Source organism: Ambystoma mexicanum, chromosome 8, assembly GCF_040938575.1.
Source record: "Ambystoma mexicanum isolate Mex_15411 chromosome 8, UKY_AmexF1_1, whole genome shotgun sequence".
In the NCBI taxonomy this organism is placed as follows: domain Eukaryota; kingdom Metazoa; phylum Chordata; class Amphibia; order Caudata; family Ambystomatidae; genus Ambystoma; species Ambystoma mexicanum.
In genome coordinates, this window is record NC_090929.1 from 1,693,759,881 (window position 1) to 1,693,784,177 (window position 24,297).

General features: G+C 44.8%; 1 protein-coding gene across 2 annotated transcripts in view; it reads left to right on the forward strand.

Annotated features, from left to right (window-relative positions):
* LOC138473832 (deleted in malignant brain tumors 1 protein-like) overlaps positions 1–24,297 on the forward strand; it is a 238,034-nt gene that overhangs the window by 156,171 nt on the left and 57,566 nt on the right. The window lies entirely within an intron of this gene.

The window sequence follows — 24,297 nt, forward strand, 5'->3', positions numbered from 1 at the left end:
TAAGGCCTTTTTTGGTGATTTCGGTGTGTTGCCAGTCAATCCTTTGTAACATTTCTGTTACAAGAGATATCTCGGCCAAATTTGGCCCCTTTTTTCCACATGTAGCAGGTTGTAACGCCACCAAGGAATCCTAGTTTGCTGTAAGGGGGGGGTGAGAGAAAATAACCAAAAAGGGAGAACATTTTGGATTTTTTCAGAAAATGCAATTAAAATGATGTACAAAGAAGCCTGTGGTTTTTTATCTTGTAAGAGCTAGGAACAAATGGTTTGCTGTGCTGAATTTGACATTTTGCGGCGTGTGAAGTAGATTCGATGGGTATGTGTCCCACTCCAAAACAGTGTGTCAGACGGAACGGGCCACAGAGGAGGGATACATATATTGTTATTGGCGTTGATGCAAGCGTGAGGAAGCCCCGAATGACATCATTTCACTTTGACATTTCTGGCGGAGATGATTTTTACTAAAAGTGAGCAATTTATTATGATTGACTTTGCTGCCAGAGCAAGGAGGAACTGAATGGTTCTCGTTTACAATTGACTTTGATTGCATTTGGACATTGATGCGTCTGCAAAATACACAACCCACTCCATTCCTACCAACCCTTCTCTGCCACAGCTCAATCCCCTCACCCAGACTCTACCCACCCCCGCCCATAACAGGGATCACGGCACACACAGACTTCCCATATCGAACTGCTACTGCACTGAGCCCAGCCTTCCCCAGACATGTCCCAGGCTGACCCTTATCAGGAACCAGCTAATAGTGGCGAGGTGAGATGTTCCCAGACCTATCAAGAAACACAAGGCTTCCGCACCCAGCACCCCTAGCACCAACCTCGCACCCCACACCCGTCCCGCCACCTACAAATAGCAGCATACCCGACCACATAGACTTCACAAGCCTAAAAAGAACACCCTTCTCACCCCCATACAATGTGCCCTTCTAAACATGCGCTTGCTCCCAGCATACGCCACTGAGATCTGAGACTTCCTCAAAAACCTGGATCTTGATGTCCTCACCGTCACAGAATCGTGGCTACATGAAGCTGCAGGTCCAGCCATCTCAGTAGCCCTCCCTCCAGGCTACTCCTTACTCCAACAGGATAGAATGCTCTCTAAAGGAGGTGGAGTAGTACTCATAGTTAAGGACACCCTATCAATCAGACAATTCAACTCCTCGCTAGGTGGTAACGTCAATGCCTTGACCGTGAAACTCACTCGCCCGCCTAACTGCACGACTGCCATTCATGTTATCTACTGCCCGCCTGGCCCACTACTGGACTTTCAGGAAAACTTGCTCCATCTATTGGGTAATAACCTGAAAAACACTACTAAATCCCTACTATTGGGTGACCTAAATCTTGGCCTCAACGACCCCAAAGATAAACGAGCCAAATCTCTTGCCAACCCCACCCACTCAAAAGGATGCATCCTTGACTGGGTAGCGGACCATAACTGTAATATAAACATTAGCTCCAGCACCCCTTGCCCCTGGACAGACCACCACCTCATTCATTTCTCCATCCCATCCACTATTAGAACGACTACACTTAAATCTCCCTCTCCACCTGCGTTAGCAAGAAGCGCCTGTAAAATAACTAAGGAAAACAGCCTACCCTTCTTAGAGATTCCAGCCCTCAAGCCCCCATTCTCCAAGGACCCCTTGGCTCTAGCAGATGTCTACAATTCTACTATCGAAAAAGCAATTGATGCCATTGCTCCCCTGAAAAAAAGAAAGCTAAAAGAAAAATACACGCTAACTCCTGGTTCACTACTGAACTCACCGAATGGCAATCCAATCCACATGACATCACATTACTTGCGTACAAGAAAACGCCACCCAATATAAAAAAGCCATCACGTCAGCTAAATCTGCCTCCTACAACACCAGAATCGCTAACGTGAAATGTGAATCTAAGAAAAAGTTTGCTATATTCGAGGAACTGGCCACCGCAGCCAGCACCACCCAAGATCACGTAAAAGACAAATCCTGGTGCGCAAACATCCAGACTGCTATGCTCAATAAAATATATCTCCTACAAAAGCAAAATCAAAGCCCAACACGACCCCCTCCCCAAACCCAATCTTCCTTCCCCGCCAAAGGATAATCCTCACCTGTCGTAAAAAAAGATGCTTTTCTCCTTTAGGGACGTTTCGGACACTGAAGTATTAGCAATACTCAAAAACATAAAACCCTCCAGCTGTAAAGAAGACGCCTGCCCGGCCAATCTCATCAAAGATTGCGCAGAGACCCTAACACCCTTCCTAACAGCCTTCATAAATGCCTACTTCGCCTACAGTATTGTCCCACCTTGCCTGAAAGTGGCATGGGTTTGCCCTCTCCTTAAGAAACCATCACTAGACCCTGCTTCTTCCAACAACATCCTGGATAAGAGACAATCAGGTTTCCGCCCCGGTCACAGGACTGAAACGGCCCTACTGGACCTTAAGAACCAACTAGGGGAAATTATGGATGAAGGCAAACCAGCATTGCTCCTCCTTCTTGACCTGTCTGCAGCGTTAAATCTGGTGGACCACAAGACACTCTGCAGAAAAATCATCAACTCAGCCCCATTCTCCCCAGAAGCAACTGCCTGGGTCACTTCCTTCCTGGAAGGGAGAGCCATGAAGGTCTTCTCAGAGCAGGCCTGTGCATCGCCCACTACCTTACACTGTGTAATCCCAGAGGGCTCCTGTACCCTTTCCCACCCTGTATAATCTCTTCACCCTACCACTTTTCAATGCTTTGGACAATCTTGGTATAGCCTACACTAACTATGCCGACGATACACAACTACTCCTTCCTCTCACTGGAACCTATGAAAGAGACGCAGAAACACTAAGCAACACCTACGCCACCATCCAAGCCTGGGTGGCTGCCAATGGTCTATGCCTCAACTGGGATAGAACTGAACTCCTCATTGTAGACCCCAAGGAAACTCTCAACAAACTTGAAAAACAGTATAACTCCTTTAGTATAGACAACACCCAAATCCCTGTCTCAACAGCAGTCAAAACCATTGGTGTGTACACTGATTCCACCCTCTCTATGACAGGTCAAGTTAACGCTGTTGCGTCCTCAGTGGCATTCACAACCAAATTAATTAATGCAGTCAAACCGTACCTATCCACAAGCAACTGCATCTCCATAGCAGGAGCCACCATTGGTGCCAAGTTCGATTTCTGTAATGTCCTATTTGCCGGCACCTCGTCAGAAAATCTGAACAAACTTCACATTTTTCAGAATAATGGCATCAGGGAGGCCCTCAGCATTCCCAAAAGGGAGCACATCTCCCGGGCCAGACAAGAAGCCCAATGGATTCCGGTCAAAGAACAAATTCTCTTCAAGACTTTAGCCATCACCCATAAGTGTCTCTCACGTACTGCCCCCACTTATGTTGCCGACAAAGTAACTAGAGCCACCTCCTCCAGACCTATATGGTCACATCATTCCAATCAGCTTAAAGTCCCCTGATTGAAAAGGGCCAAAGCAGGAGGTACTTGCTTCACTTTCCTTGCTCCCAAACTCCGGAACTCCCTCCGCTCCACCCTCAGAAATGAAACCTCTCACCTAGCATTCCACAAATCTCTTAAAACTGTTCTTTACAACTAGCTCCCCACAGCGCCCCATGCCCTCGATGCCCTCCCACTCCTCCACATCGGAGAAGGTTTCCTGCCTTCGGACTCGCATCTGGCATTCTGTCTCCTACATGAACCTTTCAGCCTGTATCTCTTCCCATTATCTGTAACAATGTAACACCTGGCTGTCTGACATTAGGTTCAATGTAACCAAGATCCTCAGACACGCGCTCATGCCTATTTCTTTTGTGACTAAGTAAGCACCACTGTAACAGTGCAACCATGCCCCAGAGCCGCTTTGTTCGCTTTATAAATGTAAAAAATACTATTAAAATAAATAAAAGAGGGGTTATTTGGACTTTGCAATACATTGGGCCTCATTCCGAGTTTGGAGGTAGCCATGGCGCTTTTTGCGCCATGGCTGTCTCCAAACCTGGGTCCGTGCCTGGTCTGGGTGAATGGGGACTTACCGTAACATTCCGACCCGTGCGGACCCGGCAAGCCCCCATTCAACCAACCATTCCCCATTCCCATTGAGCCCCCATAGGGCTCAATGGGAATGGGGAACGCGCTAATTATTAGAGCCCTGGTCCCTTAGCGGGACCCGCAAAGGACGTGTGGTCAGACCACACGGCCTTTGCGGGTCCCGCTAAAGGAACTCGGAATTGGGCGGTAAGGGTTTAATGGCACTGGTCTCCTTACCGGTGACCGTTAACCCTTACCACCCAACTCGGAATGAGGCCCATATCTACTACTAAAAAACGAGCTGGTAGGGAGCATATACTGCACTGTTGGGACCATGCAGAAAGTGCCCGCCCAATGCCCCTTCCTCGCCACTCGAGGGGACCACCCTGTACCATGGAAACTGTGTACGGATTCCTTCTAAGTCTATCTAGGGGCCATTGGCGGAGGAAAATTCAATAATGATTTAAAAGAGCCCTCACTTCTAAAGTGCTTAGAGGCAGAGGCAGTGAAGATTTTTTCGCACACTTCCCATAACCATCAGTTTAGATGGCACAGGTGACTCGGGTACATCCGGTGCGAGCAGGAAACATGACGCAGCGCTGGCGAAGCTGGAGAAGCATTTCGGGAGCAAGACCAATGTTGGCCTGGAGAAGTATTATTTCTTATATTTTTCACGAGGAAACATAATATAAGTGAGTGGACAGCCATATTGCAGCTATGAGGGGTCTAAATGCTACCTGCAAGTTTACGATCATGGCTAATGAGTACCTGAGGGATAAATTGATGCTATACACTGCAGATCATCACATTCAACAAGCTCTGTGGCAGGAAAATGACCCTAGACTGGAACAAGCAATAGAAATGGCAAGGACAATGGAGTTAGGGAACAAACGTATGAAAATTGAGCAAAAAGATAGCCCAAGAAGTCAAAAAGGTACAAAACAAAGGTGATAATGATAGCGATGATGTGACAGTGACGTTGATCAAGAGTTCATCAGCGTCTGTGTCAAGACACAAGATGAATCTATGTGATAAAGCTCTGAAAGATAAGTCTCCTATCGGAAATGCACATGATGCACACCCACAGTGGTGGTGCTACAAGGGATGGAGCTACAGGTGTGGGCGTGCCAGACACTCCAATGGGGAAAGGGAATGCACAGCTGCCGCTGCTGAAATGTTTCAAGTGTGGCAGGGTAGGACATTATGGCAGAGCATGCAAGAATACCAAAGACAAAGGTAGGAGCAGCATAAGAGCTCTTGAAGAAATAGGGGGGGGGGGCAGCAGCCTGCTGACTTTTTTTGAACTATGGAGATGAAAGCCCTGTTCACATTCTTACCATTGGTGCTCCTGGAAAGAAAGGGTAATGGGAGCATTTGGCAATAAACAGCATTCTGTTACAAATAATGTGTGATACATGGTCACCTTATATAATGGTGGATGTCCTTAGGTATGAGAATGAACTGATGGAACGTCTGCAAGACTTGAGACCCACTCACATAAGAGCCAAAGTCTTTGGAAAGAGTACCATCACTATCCTTGGGTACAAGAGGGTCCATCTCAAGTTCAAGGATAGAGAAACTTTCTTCAAATTATATGTGGCTGGAAATGGATCATCGGTTGTAGGGTGGAGGAACAAACAGCTCTCCTGATTAAAATACACCCTGGCGAGTCGAGCGTGACAATCTATGATTTCTCATCCATGGAAGGTTTGGCGAAGATGTTCCCACTTGGTTTCAATGGCAAACTAGGGATACTTAAAGGTTTTAAGCATCAGATTGTGCTAAAAATCGGAGCCAAGTCAGTCATGCATACGGTAAGAAATATGCCTATCGGCACCAAGAACGCCCTACAGAAAGAATTGAGGAAGTTGTGCAAACACAACATCATTGAGCCCATCGAGTCATCAGAGTGGTTCGCTCCCATTGTGATTGTGCGTAAGAGTGAGAATTCTATAAGGATGTGTGTGGACCTCAGAGACTTGAATGCCAGCATCTGGATTGATAGACATCCTATGCAAAACATTAATGAGATGTTGATGACCTTGAGGCCGGCAAAGTATTTTATGACCCTAGACCTATCCTCAGCCTATCATCAGGTCATTTTGGATCAGAACTCAAAGTATCTGACTTTGTCATTCCTATAGGTGCGTTCAGATATGAACGCATTCCATTTGGTTTGGCAGCTGCATCAGCAGTCTTTCAGAGGCTAATACAGCAACTCTTTGACAAATGCAAAATTAAAGTGGAAGAGGTTACGTATTTAAGGCATATTGTCAACAGTTAAGGGATCAAACCTAAGAAGGAGTTGGTCGAAACTATATAAAATATGTCAGCTGCTGTAAGCAAAGATCAGTTACGTTCCTTCCTAGGGATGGTGGAATATTATTCCAAATGTACCCCACATTTTACTGATAAAACACAGAATATGAAAGATTTGATGAAGAAATGCACAAAGTTTCGTTGGTCGGACCAATTTAAAAAGGAATTGGAAGATACCAAGAGAGTTTTCAATGATGCACCTACTCTCAAAATGTTCAACGCCACCAATCTCATCACAGTGGATTCTAGCAAAGTGGTTGTGGGTGTATTTCAACAAATTCAGGAAGGTAAGAGGTAACATTAGCATTTGCTTCTTGTCTCTTGAAACAGACAAAGTTAAACTACTCGACTATCAAAAAGAAGCTTTAGGAGTAAAGTGGATACTGGAACATTTCAGGACACTCATTTGGGGATTTCCTGTGACCGTTAAGACAGACCATAAGTCTTAATCCTCTAAAAGCTTCCCCAAAGATACGCAGGTCAATTTTAGACATCATGCAGCACAATGTGAAGATTGTGCACACTTCAGGCAAAGGTAATGTGATGGCAGACTGTTTCTCAAGGATACCAAGGGCCAATGAGGTGGTGGGGCCAAGCATAGAAAGTGAAGAAGAATGCCTCATTGCACACATCCAGACAGGGATTTTGAAAGAGGACTGGTTCAAAGAGTCTGCAGAGGGCCCGGAACAGAAACTAATACTTATGGCTGTTCATGGGGCATAGAACACCATAGGAAGTGAGCTTGTAGAGTATGCCCTGATACGCGATTAGATTGCAGAAAAAACATTATGCATACTTAGGGGTGATCGTATAATACTGCTGAAGTGCTTGAGGAATACGATTCTAAGTCTTGCCCACAAAGGCTACCTGGGTAGGACTCTCAGCAAGAGATTTATGAGAGCTATGTATTGGTGGCCACGGATGTATGGTGATGTGGAAGAACTTGTACAAAATTGCCAGACCTGTGCCATCAGCAATAAATCCAAGAAGCCTAATGTAACACCACTTCAACCAAGACAGGTTCCAGACTCGGGTTGGATATTGGATATTGCGGGATCTTTTGAGATGGAGGTGTACAAAGTGTAGATAGTTGTGATGATGGACTACACGTCTAAGTGGATGGAATGGGGTATGATGCTTGTTTGTTTGTTTATTTGTTTATTCATTTTGTATAGTGCTCCTAACCCAGAGGTATATGGGCGCTTAAACATCAAGTTACAGGCAAAGGTGAGGAACATTTGTACATTTGTAAAGCATATGTATGGTTACACGTAAGCAGTTAGTGCATATATAGAAGCAAGCAGGCATAGTGAGGATACAATCATGCATTAGGCATACATGCAAAGTTGGTTATTTATTGAGTAACCAAGTGATGACCTTAGTTCTGAAAGGTTGGAAGGTGGGGGTGGATTTAATATCCAGTGGAATAGTGTTCCACAGTTGTGAGGCAAGAACTGGGAAGCTGGATCCACCGGCTCTTTTAAGAGAAAATTTGAGCACCACCAGTTGTAGTGTATTAGAGGATCTGGTGGTTCTATTATTCTGTTTTAAAGTGAATTTATTGGTTAAATAGGGTGGGGCTAGGTGGTTGAGAGCTTTGTAAGTGAGGCAGGTGGTTTTTAAGTCTATTTTTTGTTGGATGGAGAGCCATTTGCATAAAATTTTTGTAGCCGAGATATGTTCTCTTCGAGGAATATTAAGGGCGGCACGGAGTGCATTGTTTTGTAGAACTTGCAGTTTGTTGATTAACGTTTTGTTGGAACCTACATAAAGTCTGTTGCAGTAATCCAGTTTGGATTGTATAAGTGCTCTGGCTAAAGTGAGGCAGTTATTAGGGAAGATCAAAGGTCTACAGGCCCTAATTAGTTTACCAGTGTAAGCAGTGGCTGAGGCGGTCATATTAATTTGTTTGGTGAGGTTGGTATTCGTGTCTAGATAGAAGCCAAGAGTTTTTATACTCTTAGCGATGGGAATAGTATTACCGTCGATGGTGAGGCTGGTGTAGCTAGGGCTGAGATTCCAGATGGTATTAGGTGAGCTGACAAGTAGCAGTTTGGTCTTGTCATCATTCAGGCAGAGACCATATGTGGCCATCCATGCCTGAATGATGGAGAAGACTTCATTGATCCGGTTGGCGTCTGAGTAGTAATTGCCGGATAAAGTGAGGAGTATCTGGGTGTCATCTGCGTAGTTTGTGTAGGTGACACCCAGATGGTCCAACTTGTCGAATAGGGGCTTTGTAAATATGTTATACAAAGTGGGTGAGACACAGGATCCTTGTGGGACACCGCAAGTAATGGGAATAGGGTCGGCCGCTGCTAAGGGTGAGAAGACCCGCATGGTTCTGTTGTAGAGGAAGGATTGGATCCAAGTGACCGCAGAGTGGGAGAAGTGTGCTGGCGAAGACAGGTGGTTGCACAAACTTTTGTGGTCAACCAAGTCAAAGGCAGCGGAGAGGTCAAGGAGAAGAAGGATGGCAGTCTTACCTTTATCTTTGAGTTCGTCTATCTGGCTCTTGAGATCAACAAGGGCTGTTTCCGTCCCATGTTGGGGGCGAAAGCCAGATTGGCGAGTTCCTAGTAGTTGGTTAGTCTCAAGGTAATCCTGAATTTGTAAATAAGCCACTCTGTCAAGAATTTTTAGTAGGAATGGGATAGTGGTAATGGGTCGGTAGTTTGTGGGTATATTTGGGTCGAGGGTTTGTTTTTTTAGCAGTGGTAGGACCCAAGATTGTTTCAGATTACTTGGGGACGTGTTATTGGAGAATGAAAGGTTTATTAATTTGGTGATGAATGGGGAAAGATCCCTGGCAGCATCTTTTATGATCTGTGCGGGGCAACTGTCCCCCTTACAGTTAGAGGGTTTCAAGGATGCTATAATTTTTTGTACTTCAGGTATGGATATCTTTTTGAAAGTGAAATCTGAACTGGTCGTGGTGGGTGAAGGAAGGGTAGATCTGGAAGTAGGCCCTTGGGTGAGTTGTAGTCGTTTGTTTTCAATTTTAGTTTGGAGCCCTGAGATTTTGTTAGCAAGGGCATTCTGGATCCCTGTGCACCATGGTTTATCCTTAGTACAGGTATCTGTGGGAGGAATGGGGTTTTCTAATTCCTTTAAGATGTTAAAGAGCTCTTTGGTACTAGAGCCTGCCTGAGAGATCCTAGAATTAAGAGATTCTTTCTTAGCACGAGTAATCTCATTTTTGTAGAGGGTGGAGAAATTGGTGTGATTAGTTCTATTATCTACTGAGGGCACTGATTTCCATAGTGATTCAAGTTTGCTTTTTTGTTGTCGGAGAAGTTTGAGCTCCGGGGTGTACCACGTATTTAGGTGGGCTTTTGGTTTCCCTTTGCGTATTTTTAGTAGGGCAATGATGTCGATAGCTTTAGCCATGGAGTCGTTATAGGCGCTGACCAGCAGGTTAAGGTCAGTTGTAACTGGTAGAGTGTTCAGAATGGGGGTCACTAGGGGTATTAATGCTTCCGCTGTGATGTTGCTCTTTTTCCTAGTTGGGCAAGCCGGTGCAATAACAGGTCTTTTATACACTAGGTTGCTGATATTAATATCGAGTGAGAGGAGGAAGTGATCCGTCCAGATGAGTGGTACGGGGTCCTTAAGAGTGATGTTGCAGTTAAGGGCAGTTACCCAGTCAAGGATTCTACCCTTCGAGTGGGTGGGTTTGGAAAAAAGTTGTAAGAGGCCATGCTCCTCTAATGCCGTGGCCAGGGCAGTGGCTGGGGTGTCACGAGGGTCATTAAACCCAAGATTGAAGTCTCCAAGTATAATCATTTGTGCAGAAGGTTTGGAGCTTTCAGCTACTAGTGAGGTAATATCTTCCTCAAAAGAGCCAGGTGGGCCGGGGGGTCTGTAGATTAGATGCATCGTGATAGTACTCTTAGGGGAGGTTTGTAGTTTAACTATGAGATGCTCACATGATTTGAGTGGAGGAGAAGAGGCTAGTCTAATATCAAGCGAAGACTTAAAGATGATAGCTACACCACCTCCTCGAGCGTTAGGTCTGTCTACTCTGAGGATAGTGTAGTTATCAGGGATAGCTAGGGTGAGAGATGGACCCGCAGCGTCATGCAACCAAGTTTCAGTCACAGCGAGGAAGTCTAGGTTGTTGGTAAGAATGATGTCGGCAGCTTCTGTAGAATGTGCGACTAATGATCTAACATTTAGAAGATCTCCTTTTAGTGTAGGACGGGTGCAATTGATGGAGGTTGCAGTGTGGTTGTTAGTCTTGTCGGGTAGTTTGGCTGGGCGTTTACTAGTTCTATGGTGGGTTCTGGCACCGAGTCTATTGTTACGATCGGTAGGGATGGGGGTAGTAGTTTGAGAGTCAGTTTGGTTATTCATTGTGGAAGGGCTGTAGTCAGAGGTAGGGCAGGGTACTCTCGTGTCGTGTAGGACACTGTGACATCCCAGAAGTTAGTGAAGCTTCTGTAAGCGGTTTTCAGCAGGGAGGGGGATCCTGAGGAAATAGTTACATTGGGCCGCACAGTTCATTTCTGAGGAAATGCAGAGATTCTTGAAGGATCGAGGGATTGAGCATAAATACGCATCAATGTACCATTCTATGGCAAACGGTTCACTGGAGTGCATGAACGGTTTCATGAAGAGCATGATTCAACTTGCAGTTGCAAACTTTTTGCTGTGGTGAGATACTCTCAAAGAGTCAATGAACGCTCATCACATGACCCCACCCCCATTCCACCACTGAGATTGAACCATTTGTAATGATGAGAGAGTGGCGTACAACCGTTTGAGCCAGTCATGGTTATCAATGAAGAACATTAAAAGAGAAGATATGGAGGAGGTGCTTAGAAAAGTGAAAGAGAAACAAATTACAAGAAGTATTTATTTATTTGTTTATTTAATTTACTTATTGAGCATTTGTACGGTGCCTATGCAGCATAAAGTATTTCCAGGCGCCACAAGACAAAAGAGGGTTTGGGGAACTAGGGATAAAAACAACAATAACGGTCCTATTAGGCCTTGTGACATTTGGATCACGTAAGCTTAATAAGAAGTGCATTGGGTGTAGGGGGTGGAATAGGGAGGAGGGATGGGATAGGTGGAGGAGGAGGAAGTGCTGGAGTAGGGGGTTCCACGGGCTGACCAAGTGCTAGGGGGAGCCTAGAAGGGAAACTTCAGGGGAACAGAGGGTGGGGGTAAGCTAAGTGTGAGGACAGGGGTGGACCAGAGTCAGGGTGCTGGTCAGGGGAAGGTGCCCAGGGGAAATTTCCGGTAAGGGGTAAAGGGGAGGAGTGCTTAAGGGGACCTGGTCGAAGTAAGACTCATAGGGGACACAGGCAACCAGTTGCAGTGACAGGTGGAGATAAGGAGGGGAGAGAGATAGGGAAGGAGGAGGCGAAGAGGAATGTCTTGAGAAACCTCCATAACTTAGGGAGACCCAGCGCAAGTCAAAGAGGGGCAGGGAGGGCATTCCAGAGGAAGGCTCCTGCTGAGGAAATTATGGTTACACCAGAGATACTCATGATGCCAAGTTCAAGAAAGGTGTTTTGTTAGTGTCAACGATCCACGAATAGTCACGAAGGGCCTATCCAAGTACAAACGTCCACAGAGAATCCAGAGTGTAGGAAAAAAGAGTGTGACTTTGGACGATGGAGAGAAATGGACTTTTGATGATATTGTATGTCTAACTGACAATGCAAGAGCTGCCTCTGGCAGAGAGGATTGTCATTGGAAGAGACTGTCTTGCATTTTCCAGATCGTGGTGGTCACCTCAAGATGCTGCGTGCCAGGGGCAGAAGGATTACTCCGGATATTAGAAATTACTTTGTTTACTATTGAATCTGTGTGAGAGTTGTTTTGACCCTTCCTGTTTTCGTGTCTGTAATCTGTCCACCTATATTCCACAATTTGCTTCCCTTTCCATTGCATTCTATTTGTTTCCCATTTTGTTTGTGTCGTTCTGGAGCCTCCCTCATGCGTGGTTCGAGAACGACACGGGAGAGTGCATGTGCAGGCTCCATATCACATTAACCGGGAGTAGGCCCACCTCTTAAGAAGCAAGTGCACGTTTTGTCCATAAAGCAAGTTTATTGTACAAACGGCAGGGAGGAGCTGGATGACGCTTTTGGAGTCAAATTAACCCAAGTCCCAGAACCACACAAGTTGACACATTATATATATTTGCAACAGTTAAAACACTCCCATATATTTTTTTACAATGCACCCCACATACATGATTGGTTAAAACCTATACAAAGAAATCCCATCTTTCTCCAATTTCTCCATACTCATTGGTTGCTGTTTTCTTAACTACCATCCCCAGTTCATATTCATAGCACACCCGTTCTTGGGATTCGTCTGTGCTAGGTCATAACATCATCATCCAGTTATACATTCCATACAAACGTAATTCATTACGATTCCCAGTTGGTCTGAGACCTCTTAATCCTAAAATAATTTGCACATGGTTTGCACGGATATTTCAGACAACATGAGAGAGAGCAGAATAAGCAGGTTCCCTATGAAATGTTGATAGCCATCTCATCCGCCCGACTTACTGGTGCCATTGGAAAATTTAAATTTATACAACTACCAATTCAACACTCATGGTGTGTGGCCACATCCTGAGAGGACAATGGAAACCCAGGGAGTATTGGTCAACCCTGACCTCAGGCCTATTGCTGGTCAAAAACAAATGTTGGAAGCCCTCATGCACTTAAAAGAGATTACATCTGCTTTCTGCGATACTGCCAGGCCATAAACCCTTGCCGGTTTGTTAGCTGAGCTGAGCTGACCATCTGCTAAGGTCGAAGTTACTCACTTACCCCTACTCTGGCCTCTGAACCTCTGCAAAACCAGTTTCTCAAAGTCACTTAAAATTCACCCTGCAAAACCCTGACTGCCGAGTTTTAATCCATTTATAAAAAAGCCCACTACATGTAGATTTATACATTCCTTGTATATGTATATTAGTGTGCATGCTTGTTTAATAAATTGTCATATTTTCTTGACAGTGGGTTCTATATGACCAGTCTCCTTCCTTTCATGTGAATTATGAAGCTGCTTGTTACTCAGCTTATAGGCACCATACCTGGATCATGTTTTATATTTAATTTGAATGTTTTGGCATTTATCTTTCTATGCGCGTGAAAATCTAATCTGTATCAACTTGAACACAAAGTAACACTTAAGTAACATATCCCATTCACATTTAACTGCACTAAATACATATAGAATTGCAACATCGAGCCGTGTTTCCACACCTCCAGTCACAAAGAAGGCGCGCCCAACATGAACCCCTCTTCATCATTGGGACTTGTCCTGAACACCTCAACATTAGCAGTTAAAGATAAGCGGTGGGAGTGCTGGTGTGCAGACGGCACCCTGGGTGTCTTTTCCGTTAACAGAAAACCTCACCAAAAACTGACATCCTGCCTATGCGTGAGCATTTATCACAACAATTGGCGATGAGCTGTGATGGAGACCCCGGAGAGTTGCGGTCAGTTTTGATGCTGGTGGGGGCTTCACATCCGAGAGGTAGGCCCAGAACCTTGGACACCTGCTCCTGTCACGGTGTCCGTTCCGGCCTGGTTGTTTTCCCTGTCCCAACAGCTAAATCACAGCAAACCTATAAGTGATGTCACAATGTTGTAGTCCATTCTTAGTGATGATGGATTTCTGGCAGTCAGTTTACTCTCTCTCCGCAATGTTGACATTCTGTGACAAATGACTGCCATTTTTTCAGTACGTTCTCATGGAAATGGTATTGTTCGTTGTGGAGACGGTACGAACATTTGTCAGTTTTTCTTCTATATCATCACAATGTTGACATACTTGCTTGAACCTCCAGTTATTATTTACATTTGTTTTCTCTACAGCCTGGGAGCATTTGAAGTTTAGTTGTTCATTCAGAAAGCAGTTTTATAAATGTGTTACTGCAGTAGATTTATGCAGAGGTATTTACCAATGTATTTGGGCTTCAGTTAAAATGTATCTTTGGTGGTCATCTGATAAAAATCCAAGTTTTTACACCTTTTATTGGTCTAATTGAAAATATTATGCAGAGATGGAGCAGTGCATTAACTTTCAAAGTCCCACATACATCTCCATCAGATGATGGTCCCACAGTGAAATGAGCACCAAACAACAAAGCTGTGGATTTCTTCTTTGAGGAAAAAAAGATAACATTTCCAGTAAAAACTTCATTTATTTATTTTATTTATTTATTTTGAATGCAGCGAAAGCCCGCAGGCATTTCAGCATTGGGCAAAGAAAGGGAGTATGCATGAATGCAAGACTCAGCCAGCTACCCTGTCTACAGAGGCATTCATCTACTTACAAGAATCGCCACTTAAGAAAGCACACCCTTTTCACACATAACTGTTCTCAAATATTGTCCCAAACAATATTAAAGTGGGACACTGGGAGTTAAAAAGAATGTTGTTGTTAGTCGGCCACTGTATGGAAATGTCTGAACTAAAAATACACAGTTGGAATGCAGGGCTCTGATGTTTCACATGTAGCTCACACAGAGTCTAACAATGTGTTTTCCGGCCTCTTAAGCAGTGTCTGCTTCATCTAGTGATATGGATAAAGTTTCTTAAACGTTCTGGCTTGCATCAAATCTGGCCACTACACTACAAAGAATGTTTACAAAGTTTAAATGGTCCATTGTCCAAAGTAACCTCAGTGTGCCTTAAGCTTGATTGAGTTTTACTGGCTTGCCTACAATTTGGCAGAAACAAAATGTTACCCATGGTTGAAAGGTTAAATCTCTATTGCTATCTAAGTGTGACTCATGATCAAAATGAGTGGGGACCATTTGAGCTTGAACACCACAAATTACCTAGACAGACTTAAGCATTGTTTTGACCAATGTTTGTTTGTTTGTTTGTTTGTTTAGAATTTATTGTGCGCACCGGACCCTGAAGTATAAGGGCGCAAAAAGTAAGAATATGTACAGCTTAGAGCATAGGTTACAGGTTACAGTTACAAGTTACAGACATTACCAGTTACAGAAATTACCAGTTACAGGTGCAAGTTTACAATACAGGTTTACAATCGTATGATGCAGATACTGTGTAGCAAACAGGCGTGAGCATTATCATGGGTTCAATTAGCAGTTGCTGTCGTTAGCCAGTTAATTACAATTTGCCTGAATTTGGAAAAGGAGTGTTCTAGCCTCGCAGTAGTGGGTAATTCGTTCCACAATTGAGCAGCTTTGACTGGGAAGCTAGCTCCGCCTATGGTGGTCAGTTTAAAGCGTGGTACTTGTAGGCGATTGGTGTAGGCAAGTCTGGTTTGTCTTGTGGGGTGTGTTCTGGTGAATCTGTCCTTAAGGTATTGGGGGGCTTTGTTGTGTAGAGATTTGTATGTGAGAGATGCCGTTTTGAGTCTAATTTTCTCGTGGGTGGAGAGCCATTTGTGTTTCCTTCTTATTACTGTAATGTGTTCTCTCCTGGGGATGTTCAATGCCGCTCGGAGGGCCTTGTTTTGCTGTATCTGGATTTTGTTTATGATAGATTTATTGGCTCCTATGTACAGTGCGTTACAATAATCTAGTTTGGAGATGATAAGGGCTCTGGCTAAAGTTAGACAGCTGTGCTGGGAAAGGAATTGTTTTCCTGCTCTGATGAGCTTACATGTGTAGGCTGTCGAGGAAGCTAGGGAGTTTACCTGTTTGGAAAATGATAGGGTAGAATCAAGGTAGATCCCTAATGTTTTAACTTCTTTGGCAACTTGTATGCAGTTCCCATCTATGATAAAGGAAGAGTAGTTTGTGCTTAGTTTTTTGATGAGGGGTGCAGTGCCTAGGATAAGAAGCTCAGTTTTATCATCGTTCAGGCATAGGCCATGGGTTGCCATCCATGCCTGAACGATGCTGTATATTTTGTTCACCATTGCTAGATCTTTTTCGTAAACCCCTGTGAGTGGGAGGAGGATCTGGGTATCGTCAGCGTAGTTGGTATACGTGATACCCAGAAGGTCCAAATCATCAAACAGAGGCTTAGTGAATATGTTATATAGCGTTGGTGAAACGCATGATCCCTGTGGCACGCCGCAGGTAATAGGGATGGGGTCTGCAGCTGCTATAGGTGAGAAGACCCTCATGGTGCGGTCACTGAGGAAGGATTGTATCCATGCTATAGCCTCAGTGGAGAAGTGTGCTGCTGAATCTAGGTGGTTACATAGGACTTTATGGTCCACTAAATCAAAAGCGGCCGATAGGTCTAGTAGCAGGAGGAGTGCTGGTTTTCCAGAGTCTCTTACTTTGTCTATTTGGGCTTTCAGGTCAATCAATGCAGTTTCTGTGCCGTGGAGAGGGCGGAAGCCAGATTGTCGGGAGCCTAGTAGTTGGTTTTGTTCCAGGAAACTCTGGATTTGTATATATGCCACTTTATCCAGTATCTTCAGAAGGAATGGTACCGTAGTAATAGGTCTATAGTTAGTGGGTATGGTGGGGTCTAGAGTAGCCTTTTTTAAGAGTGGGAGCACCCAGGACTCTTTTAAGTTACTGGGGATAATGCCTGTGGTAAAGGAGGCATTAATTAACTTGGTGATAAATGGTGCTAGATCTCGTGCGGCATCTTTGATGAGTTGTGCTGGACATAAGTCTCCTTTGCAGTTGGACGGTTTTAGACCGAGTATTACTTTCTCTACTTCTAGTATGGAGACTTTGGAGAAGTGGAATTGCGTAGTGGGTTTGGAGTTAGGAAGTGTCTTGATAGGCGGTAATATGTTGGGTGCTAGGGTCTCACGTTTTAGTTCTATTTTCTTTTGGAGGTTTCGGACTTTGTTAGAGAGGGCTTGCTGGATTTCGGAGCACCACTTTTTATCTTTAAGACAGTTGTCTTGAGGTGTTATTGGGTTTTCCAGTTCTCTGAGTATGGCGAACAGTTCTTTAGTACTTGATTTGGCTTGTGTGATTCTGTTATTGTAGGTCTCTTGTTTAGCTAAGATGATTTCTTTTTTGTAATGAGAAGAGATTTTAGCTAGTTTCAGTTTATTTTCTGGGCTGGGGTTAATTTTCCATGTATTTTCCCATTTCCTTTTTTCTAATCTCAGATTTTTTAAGAGAGGGGTGAACCAGTTGTTCAGGTGGTTCTTTGGCTTGCTGTTTCTGAGCTTGAGTGGTGCGATGTTGTCAAGAGTTTTGTTCATGATATTGTTAAATTCTTCCACTAGGCTGTTAGGGTTAAGGTTGTCAGGTAGAGCGACCAAAGTGGGCATGATGCCGGGGAGTAGTTTGTCTAGTGTCATGTTTTTTTTATTTCTGGTAAGTGCAGGAGGTGCACATGGTTGTTGCAGTTTGGGGGTGGCAGTGTCCAAGGAGAATGAGATTAGATGGTGATCTGACCAGATTTGGGGTGAGATGGTGAGAGTGGCTATATTGCAATTGTGGTCAGCAATCCAATCAAGGGTTCTCCCTTTGATATGGGTGGGCTCAAGCACTCTTTGTGTGTAGCCCAGTTCTGTTAGGGTGTTGGAGGCTGCTGTGGCTTGTAAGTCGTTGATATCATTGAAGCCAATATTGAGGTCGCCTAGTAATATTGATTGAGTAGTATCTTTAAGGTTTTCTGATAGGATGGTAGTTAAGTCTTCTATGAAATTCTTGATTGGACCTGGAGGTCTGTATATCAAATGAATGTTAAGGGTTTGTGAGTTAGCTGTAGGTGTCTTGGTGGACATTATCTCACAAGATTCAATGGTTGGTGAGGGGGTGAGTCTCATCTGGAGTTTAGTTTTGACGATGATGGCTAGTCCTCCACCTCGAGCTCCGCACCTATCTGATCTGAGGATAGTGTAATTATTGGGCACAGCTAGGGATAGTGCTGGGCCTGATGTCTCATGTAGCCAAGTTTCTGTAATGGCTAGGAAGTCGTAATCTTCTGTCAGGATAACTTCCGATATTTCTATGGCGTGGGCGACTAAGGATCTAGCGTTTATTAAGGCTCCTTTGAGTTTAGGTGTGCGGTTAAGATGTGTAGCAGTATTTTTTGCAGCATTGGGAGTGGCAATTGTTTCTTTATTAGTTTGGTAGTTGTTGAGCTTAACGTGGTTATGGGTGAATGGTTTGCGAGTAGGTTCTTTTTTGGTTCGAGTAGTGTTAGTTTCGTATTTGATGAGCGGATCAAAGATTCTGGGTAGTCTTGCTCGTAATCTTAGGTTTCTGTCAGCTATGTTATATTGTGTAGTGGAGTGTTGTATTGTAGTTGCTATAAGAGGCGACATGGTGAGATGTTCCCATGGGGCGAGTGAGGAGGCCAGGTATACTAGGTAGGATAGTATAAGGAGCATTGTGTAATGTGTAAGCGTCCTGTGTCTGGATAGATGGCTAGAGTTTTAGTTATGGTGTAGTGCAGGCAAAGTAACTGCTAAGTCTGCTATGTTGTTATCTAGAAAATGAGGTCAGGCACATAGTGTTAAGTTGCAGTCATCATAGGGCTCGTACAGATGGCAGTGTGGTGAATATATGACCATGGGCAACACAATTGCTATAGTCTATGAGCGACCAAAGGGCACAACACAATTACTGTGGTCAATGAGCGACCAAAGGGCACAACATGATTACTGTGGTCAATGAGCGACCAGAGGGCACAACACAGTTACTGTGGTCAATGAGCGACCAGGGGGCACAACACAATTACTGTGGTCAATGAGCGACCAAAGGGCACAACATGATTACTGTGGTCAATGGGCGACCAGAGGGCACAACACAGTTAATGCGGTCAATGAGCGACCAAAGGGCACAACATGATTACTGTGGTCAATGAGCGACCAAAGGGCACAACACAATTACTGTCGTCAATGAGCGACCAAAGGGTACAACATGATTACTGTGGTCAATGGGCGACCAGAGGGCACAACACAATTACTGTGGTCAATGAGCGACCAAAGGGCACAACATGATTACTGTGGTCAATGGGCGACCAGAGGGCACAACACAATTACTGTGGTCAATGAGCGACCAAAGGGCACAACACAATTACTGTCGTCAATGAGCGACCAAAGGGTACAACGCAATTACTGTGGTCAATGAGCGACCAAAGGGCACAACATGATTACTGTGGTCAATGAGCGACCAGGGGCACAACACAATTACTGTGGTCAATGAGCGACCAGAGGGTACAACATGATTACAGCGGCACTAGTAGGCGTGGCGCGATGTGTTGCACGAGAACAGTAGCAATAGGCTGATGCACATGAGTAACAAATAGTTAGCAAGAGTAAATTCACCAAGGTGTGTGTATATTCTAGCAGTAGGCAGTAGACATTCACATGCGGATCGTGGGTAGACTAAGCAGCTAAAAGTGTTATGCTTACTCACATTGGGTTGAGTCCAGATAGTGCAATTAGAAAGTACTGCTTCCTCCTCGGCATCACGGAGGCTGTCCCACGGTTAGACTAGACTCTTTCAGTGGGTCTGTCAGGAGGCCTCAATACAGCAGAATCTTATGGTGGGATGTAGAGTGGGTGTTACGCTCACATGCGCCAAACAGGGGCAAAACAGGGCCTTAGTATGGCCTTCGGTTGGCCGGCGATCCGCCTGCCGGCGGTTCTTCCTGGTCAAATCGAGGATTAGCCTCGATTTCGTGCCGCGATGCGCCCGGCATGGGCGAGTCAGGCACTTATATGGACAGGGTCAGGCAGGCCCTGGTCCGATGCACGCTTCGCTCCTCGACAGGATCCTCTGCTGGGCTGTGGGGCTGGGGGGGCTCCTGCCCTCGCCCCTCGAGGTGGATGCTGGATCTCCAAAGCGGCTGAGACAGCTTATCAAGTTGTAATGTCCGCATTCATAATGGGACTTCAGCCCAAGATTGTGGCTGGGATAAAAGCAGAACTCATAGGGTGGGAAGGCATGAGCATAACTCAGGTTAAGCAGCACAGCTCTTTCATCAGAAAGCTGAAATACAGAAAAAAACCAAGCTGACAGCTTAGCATATCCAGCAACTCCAACCGTCTGAAGGGAGGATTCAACACAAGGAAGGACGCTATTGAGTGGAAGCTGGAAGTCTAATGGGGGGTGCCCACAAACACAGGCCCTAGTGCATCCCATGCCTGGCAACTACCTATCCCTAAACAGTACAGTGACCAGTGTGACTATTGAAAAGAATGTGGGCCCTGGAAACCCACATTTCCAAACTGGCCAGCCCAACAGATTGCCAATCTTTTGCTGAGCCCTTTTGCCAATTATTTCCACCACCTGAACCTCCCCCTTCATTCCATCAACAGTAGGGAAGCCAGAGGGCCAGCAACATCATAGCACCATTGGATCCACTTAACCCATCTGTCCCTTATGGAAAATACCCTGTTAATGAAAACAATGATTCTTGTCGATTGGATACGGGAGCTTTTCGCTCAACATTGAAAGCTTCCGCATTCCTGCGTGCTGTATGCTCAAATTAGGTTGTTAATGATGTGGGTAATGGAAGGAAGCCTATACACAAACCTGGTTCACAACCTTTGACTGTTACTCTGGGTTCCATATCTGAAGATCACACTTTCCTAGCCCTCTGATACCTGTGAAACCTCTAGGATTGGATCGTCTAAGCAAAATGCGGTGCACTATTTAGTGTTCTCCCCGTTGTTACAGTATTCACCAGTTCTGATGGATGGACTGCAGAAAAACACTCCCTTGTTGCAATAGGGACTGTTGGACCAGGGTCCTCTGCAGTTATGGCTCTCTCATGCAAATGAGTTTGGATGCATAATAAACAAAGAACCTATACTTATCATTCTGAACCCAGCCAAACCCCTTCCATGTGTCCTGCAAAATACCATCTCAAAATGAGTTAAGAAAAGGAATAAAAACCCACTAGTGAATCTTTGCATCAGGAAGGAATTATTATACCAACCCATGACCCCTGCATACTTCAATTTTGCGTACAAAGAATCATGGTAAGGAGACTGTGCAGCTTCTCTGCATTTCTCGTTTCTTCCTAACCCTGGCTAGGAAGGAGAGCGCGCTCCGCAAGACCCTCCATAGGCATCTGGGCAAGGGGGACCTCACTCAGAGAGACTCCCCTCTTGGGGACAATGACTCCCATTCCAATAAGGACCTCCCAGTCGAAACCACCCTGTCTGCATATATGGATGTTGGAAAGACTTTAGCATTCTCTAGTACAACCATAATTAACCAAGATCTTTCTTTGACTCTTCTGGCTTCAGGTAATGATGAATGTTGCCTGGAGGCCATGATCAAGGAAGACGGACATAATCTTTTTTGCCCAAATGGCATGTATAAAAAGAGCAACTACTATGGAGGGAGGAGAGCAACCACTACGCAGAGGTGAGCCTCTGTAGAAACGACGTCTTGGAGGGGCGGAGCCACGTCAAGCTGCAGGGCCAGCAGTGGAGTGAACAGGGAGAGACCTACTAGCTGGAGGCTGGGCGGCGGGTACCTTGACCAAGCAAGAGGCCCTGGTCAGGGAACGAGACTCGGAGAAGAGAACTGTCTTCTGTGGTGGCGACACTACTGAAGAGCAGTGGTGGGTCTGGCACCCAGTAACCAATGCCTAGTCCAGAGACTGCAGAGGAGCCCAGGTCCTCGAGCTCCATCCGGCAGCCGTCTGTTCTGCTGAAAGCAGTTTTGACTGGAAACACAGCCGCTATCAAGTTGTGGATGCAAGTGAGTCCTACAATGGTTGGTTTCACGGAGTAATGAAACTGACGCAGGTACGGAAAACAGAGTGAAAGAGATAATAATATTTTTTGTCCCGGCTAACATAGCTGCCAAAAGTACGATAACTTCAGCGACTCTAATGGGCGCTCAACCCCACTAAAGCATTGGAAAAAAGATACAAACTCAATATGTCACAGCTGTAATAGCTGCCAAAATCACCAGAACGAGATAGAAGCTAACGGGCACAAATCCCTACTAAAGCAGAGGCAAAGAGATACAAGGCTATGTATCTTATGGCTGGAACAGCTGCCAAATGTATGAGAACAAGAGAAAAGCTGATGGGTACACCGCCTCATTGAGACAGAGTAAAAGAGATACGAACATTGCATTACCAGTAGCCAGCAGAAGCACGAGAAAGTGAGAGAAGCTGATGGGCACACCGCCTCACTAAAACAGCGTAAAAGAGAAACAAACATTATATTCCGAGGCCGGAATAGCCAATGAGGCTATTAAATATTGTAATTTTTGTATTATTGTGATTTAGTTTATAAAAAACCTTCACAACCAATACATAAATAATGGTGATACAAAAAGTTTAAAAGATTGTAATTGTGAACACCTACCAGGGAACCAGAGGACTTTGCGAAGTCCCAATCCCACAAAGGTGGAAGACAGAGAAGTGTCTTGTCAAGTAATCCTGAAGGGATTTGGACATTTGAAATAAAACCTGAGAAAAGTACACAAAAGAGTTTTCTTTTTCAAATGGGAGAGTGAAACCCCTACAGAAGACAATTATAATATCTACCAAGAGACTTTATTTGAAGATGGTGTGAAAACGAAACCATTTGTGCTAAAGGAACTTTAAGACTGACAACCAGTCTGCTACAAGTTGGGCCAGAGAGACACCCACACCGAGGCTACTGCGCAAGCCACCACTTTTTCCATTAATTAGGTGTTGCTATAGTGGTAGGGCCAGTAAGTGGTTAGGATTCGGACAGAAGACTTTTAGTTTGGACTTGGTGAACACCCTTAGTTTTAGTTTTGCTAGGTAGGGAACTTCACCCATAGTGATGGGGCTAGTTAGGGATTGTGGCTTTTAATTTGAATAAACATTGTCAATTATGCCCAACGTAGTCTGAGTCCTCCTTCTGGTTTATGAAAGGATCCCTTTGTAATCAGCTCTATCTTCTAGTAATTGCCCCTAAAAGAAACTCCACTCCCAGAGATGTGTCAAACCTATCAGATGAAATAATAATGTATATCTGTTATCTGTCTACAGCACCAGTATAACCATGTGAGAGTGAACATGTACATGTTATGTTATAGGTGGAGACAGAGCGTACCTAACCTTCCAGACTTTATATCTTGCTTGTATAGTTGATATTCCTCCTGGAGCTCCCCCAAAACCTCAAATCCCATATCTCATTCTCTCCTTTTAGGGACCAGAATGTCATACGTTCTAACTGGGCTACATTGGGCAAAAGAGAGCCCTAATATAGGGGAGCCAGGCAGGACAATGTTCCTTGAGTTTAATGGGTCTATGCCAGAAAGCCAGCACCACTATAGAGGTTTCTGGGAGCTGTTAAATCTGACCACCCCATATAAATAATGCAGCACCCCTCCTGCCTTAATTGTCTCTAATGGTAGCGTCACTGTTGGGTTTTCAATTTCAGTCCCCAGTGGGTAAGTCCTTGTAATCGCCATATCACAGTCCATCAAAGGGAACATCACCAACGTGTGACACGAGCCAGAATGATTCTCAAATTTCCTATCATATGCATAATTACAGGCATGGAAAAATCAGGATGCCCCACAAGACCAAGAGGCCATCTGTGTATAGGGCAAGTCAATATTCCACCCCTACATGGAAAGAGAACACAGCATAAAACCTCTTCTGATCCGATCCAACAGAGGGTCCACTGCTAATGCATGGGAGAAAAGCTGGGTAAGAGGCACTCCTGACAAGTTCCCTTACTCACTTAACCTTCTCTTGAAAGCCAGTCATGGTCCACCCGTCTGCATCACCATTAAACCTCTCCATCTGGACACGAGACAAAATCATTCTCGGCATTCAAGGACAGGACCACAATGGGGCAACCCTCCCTCAATCTACCCTGTGATATTATCTGATCATCTAATATACTGTCTTCTGCCCCAGTGTGGCACAAAGCCACACTGATCTGGGTGGATCCAATGTTCTATTTCCCCAGATGATCAGCAGGACAATATCCCAGTAGCTTGTTCTCCACCAAAAGGAGGGCGATCAACATGTACGAGGTTCAGTCATTGAGCTTTTTGCAGGATTTCACAATTAACATAATCTGGGTGTGCCAGGC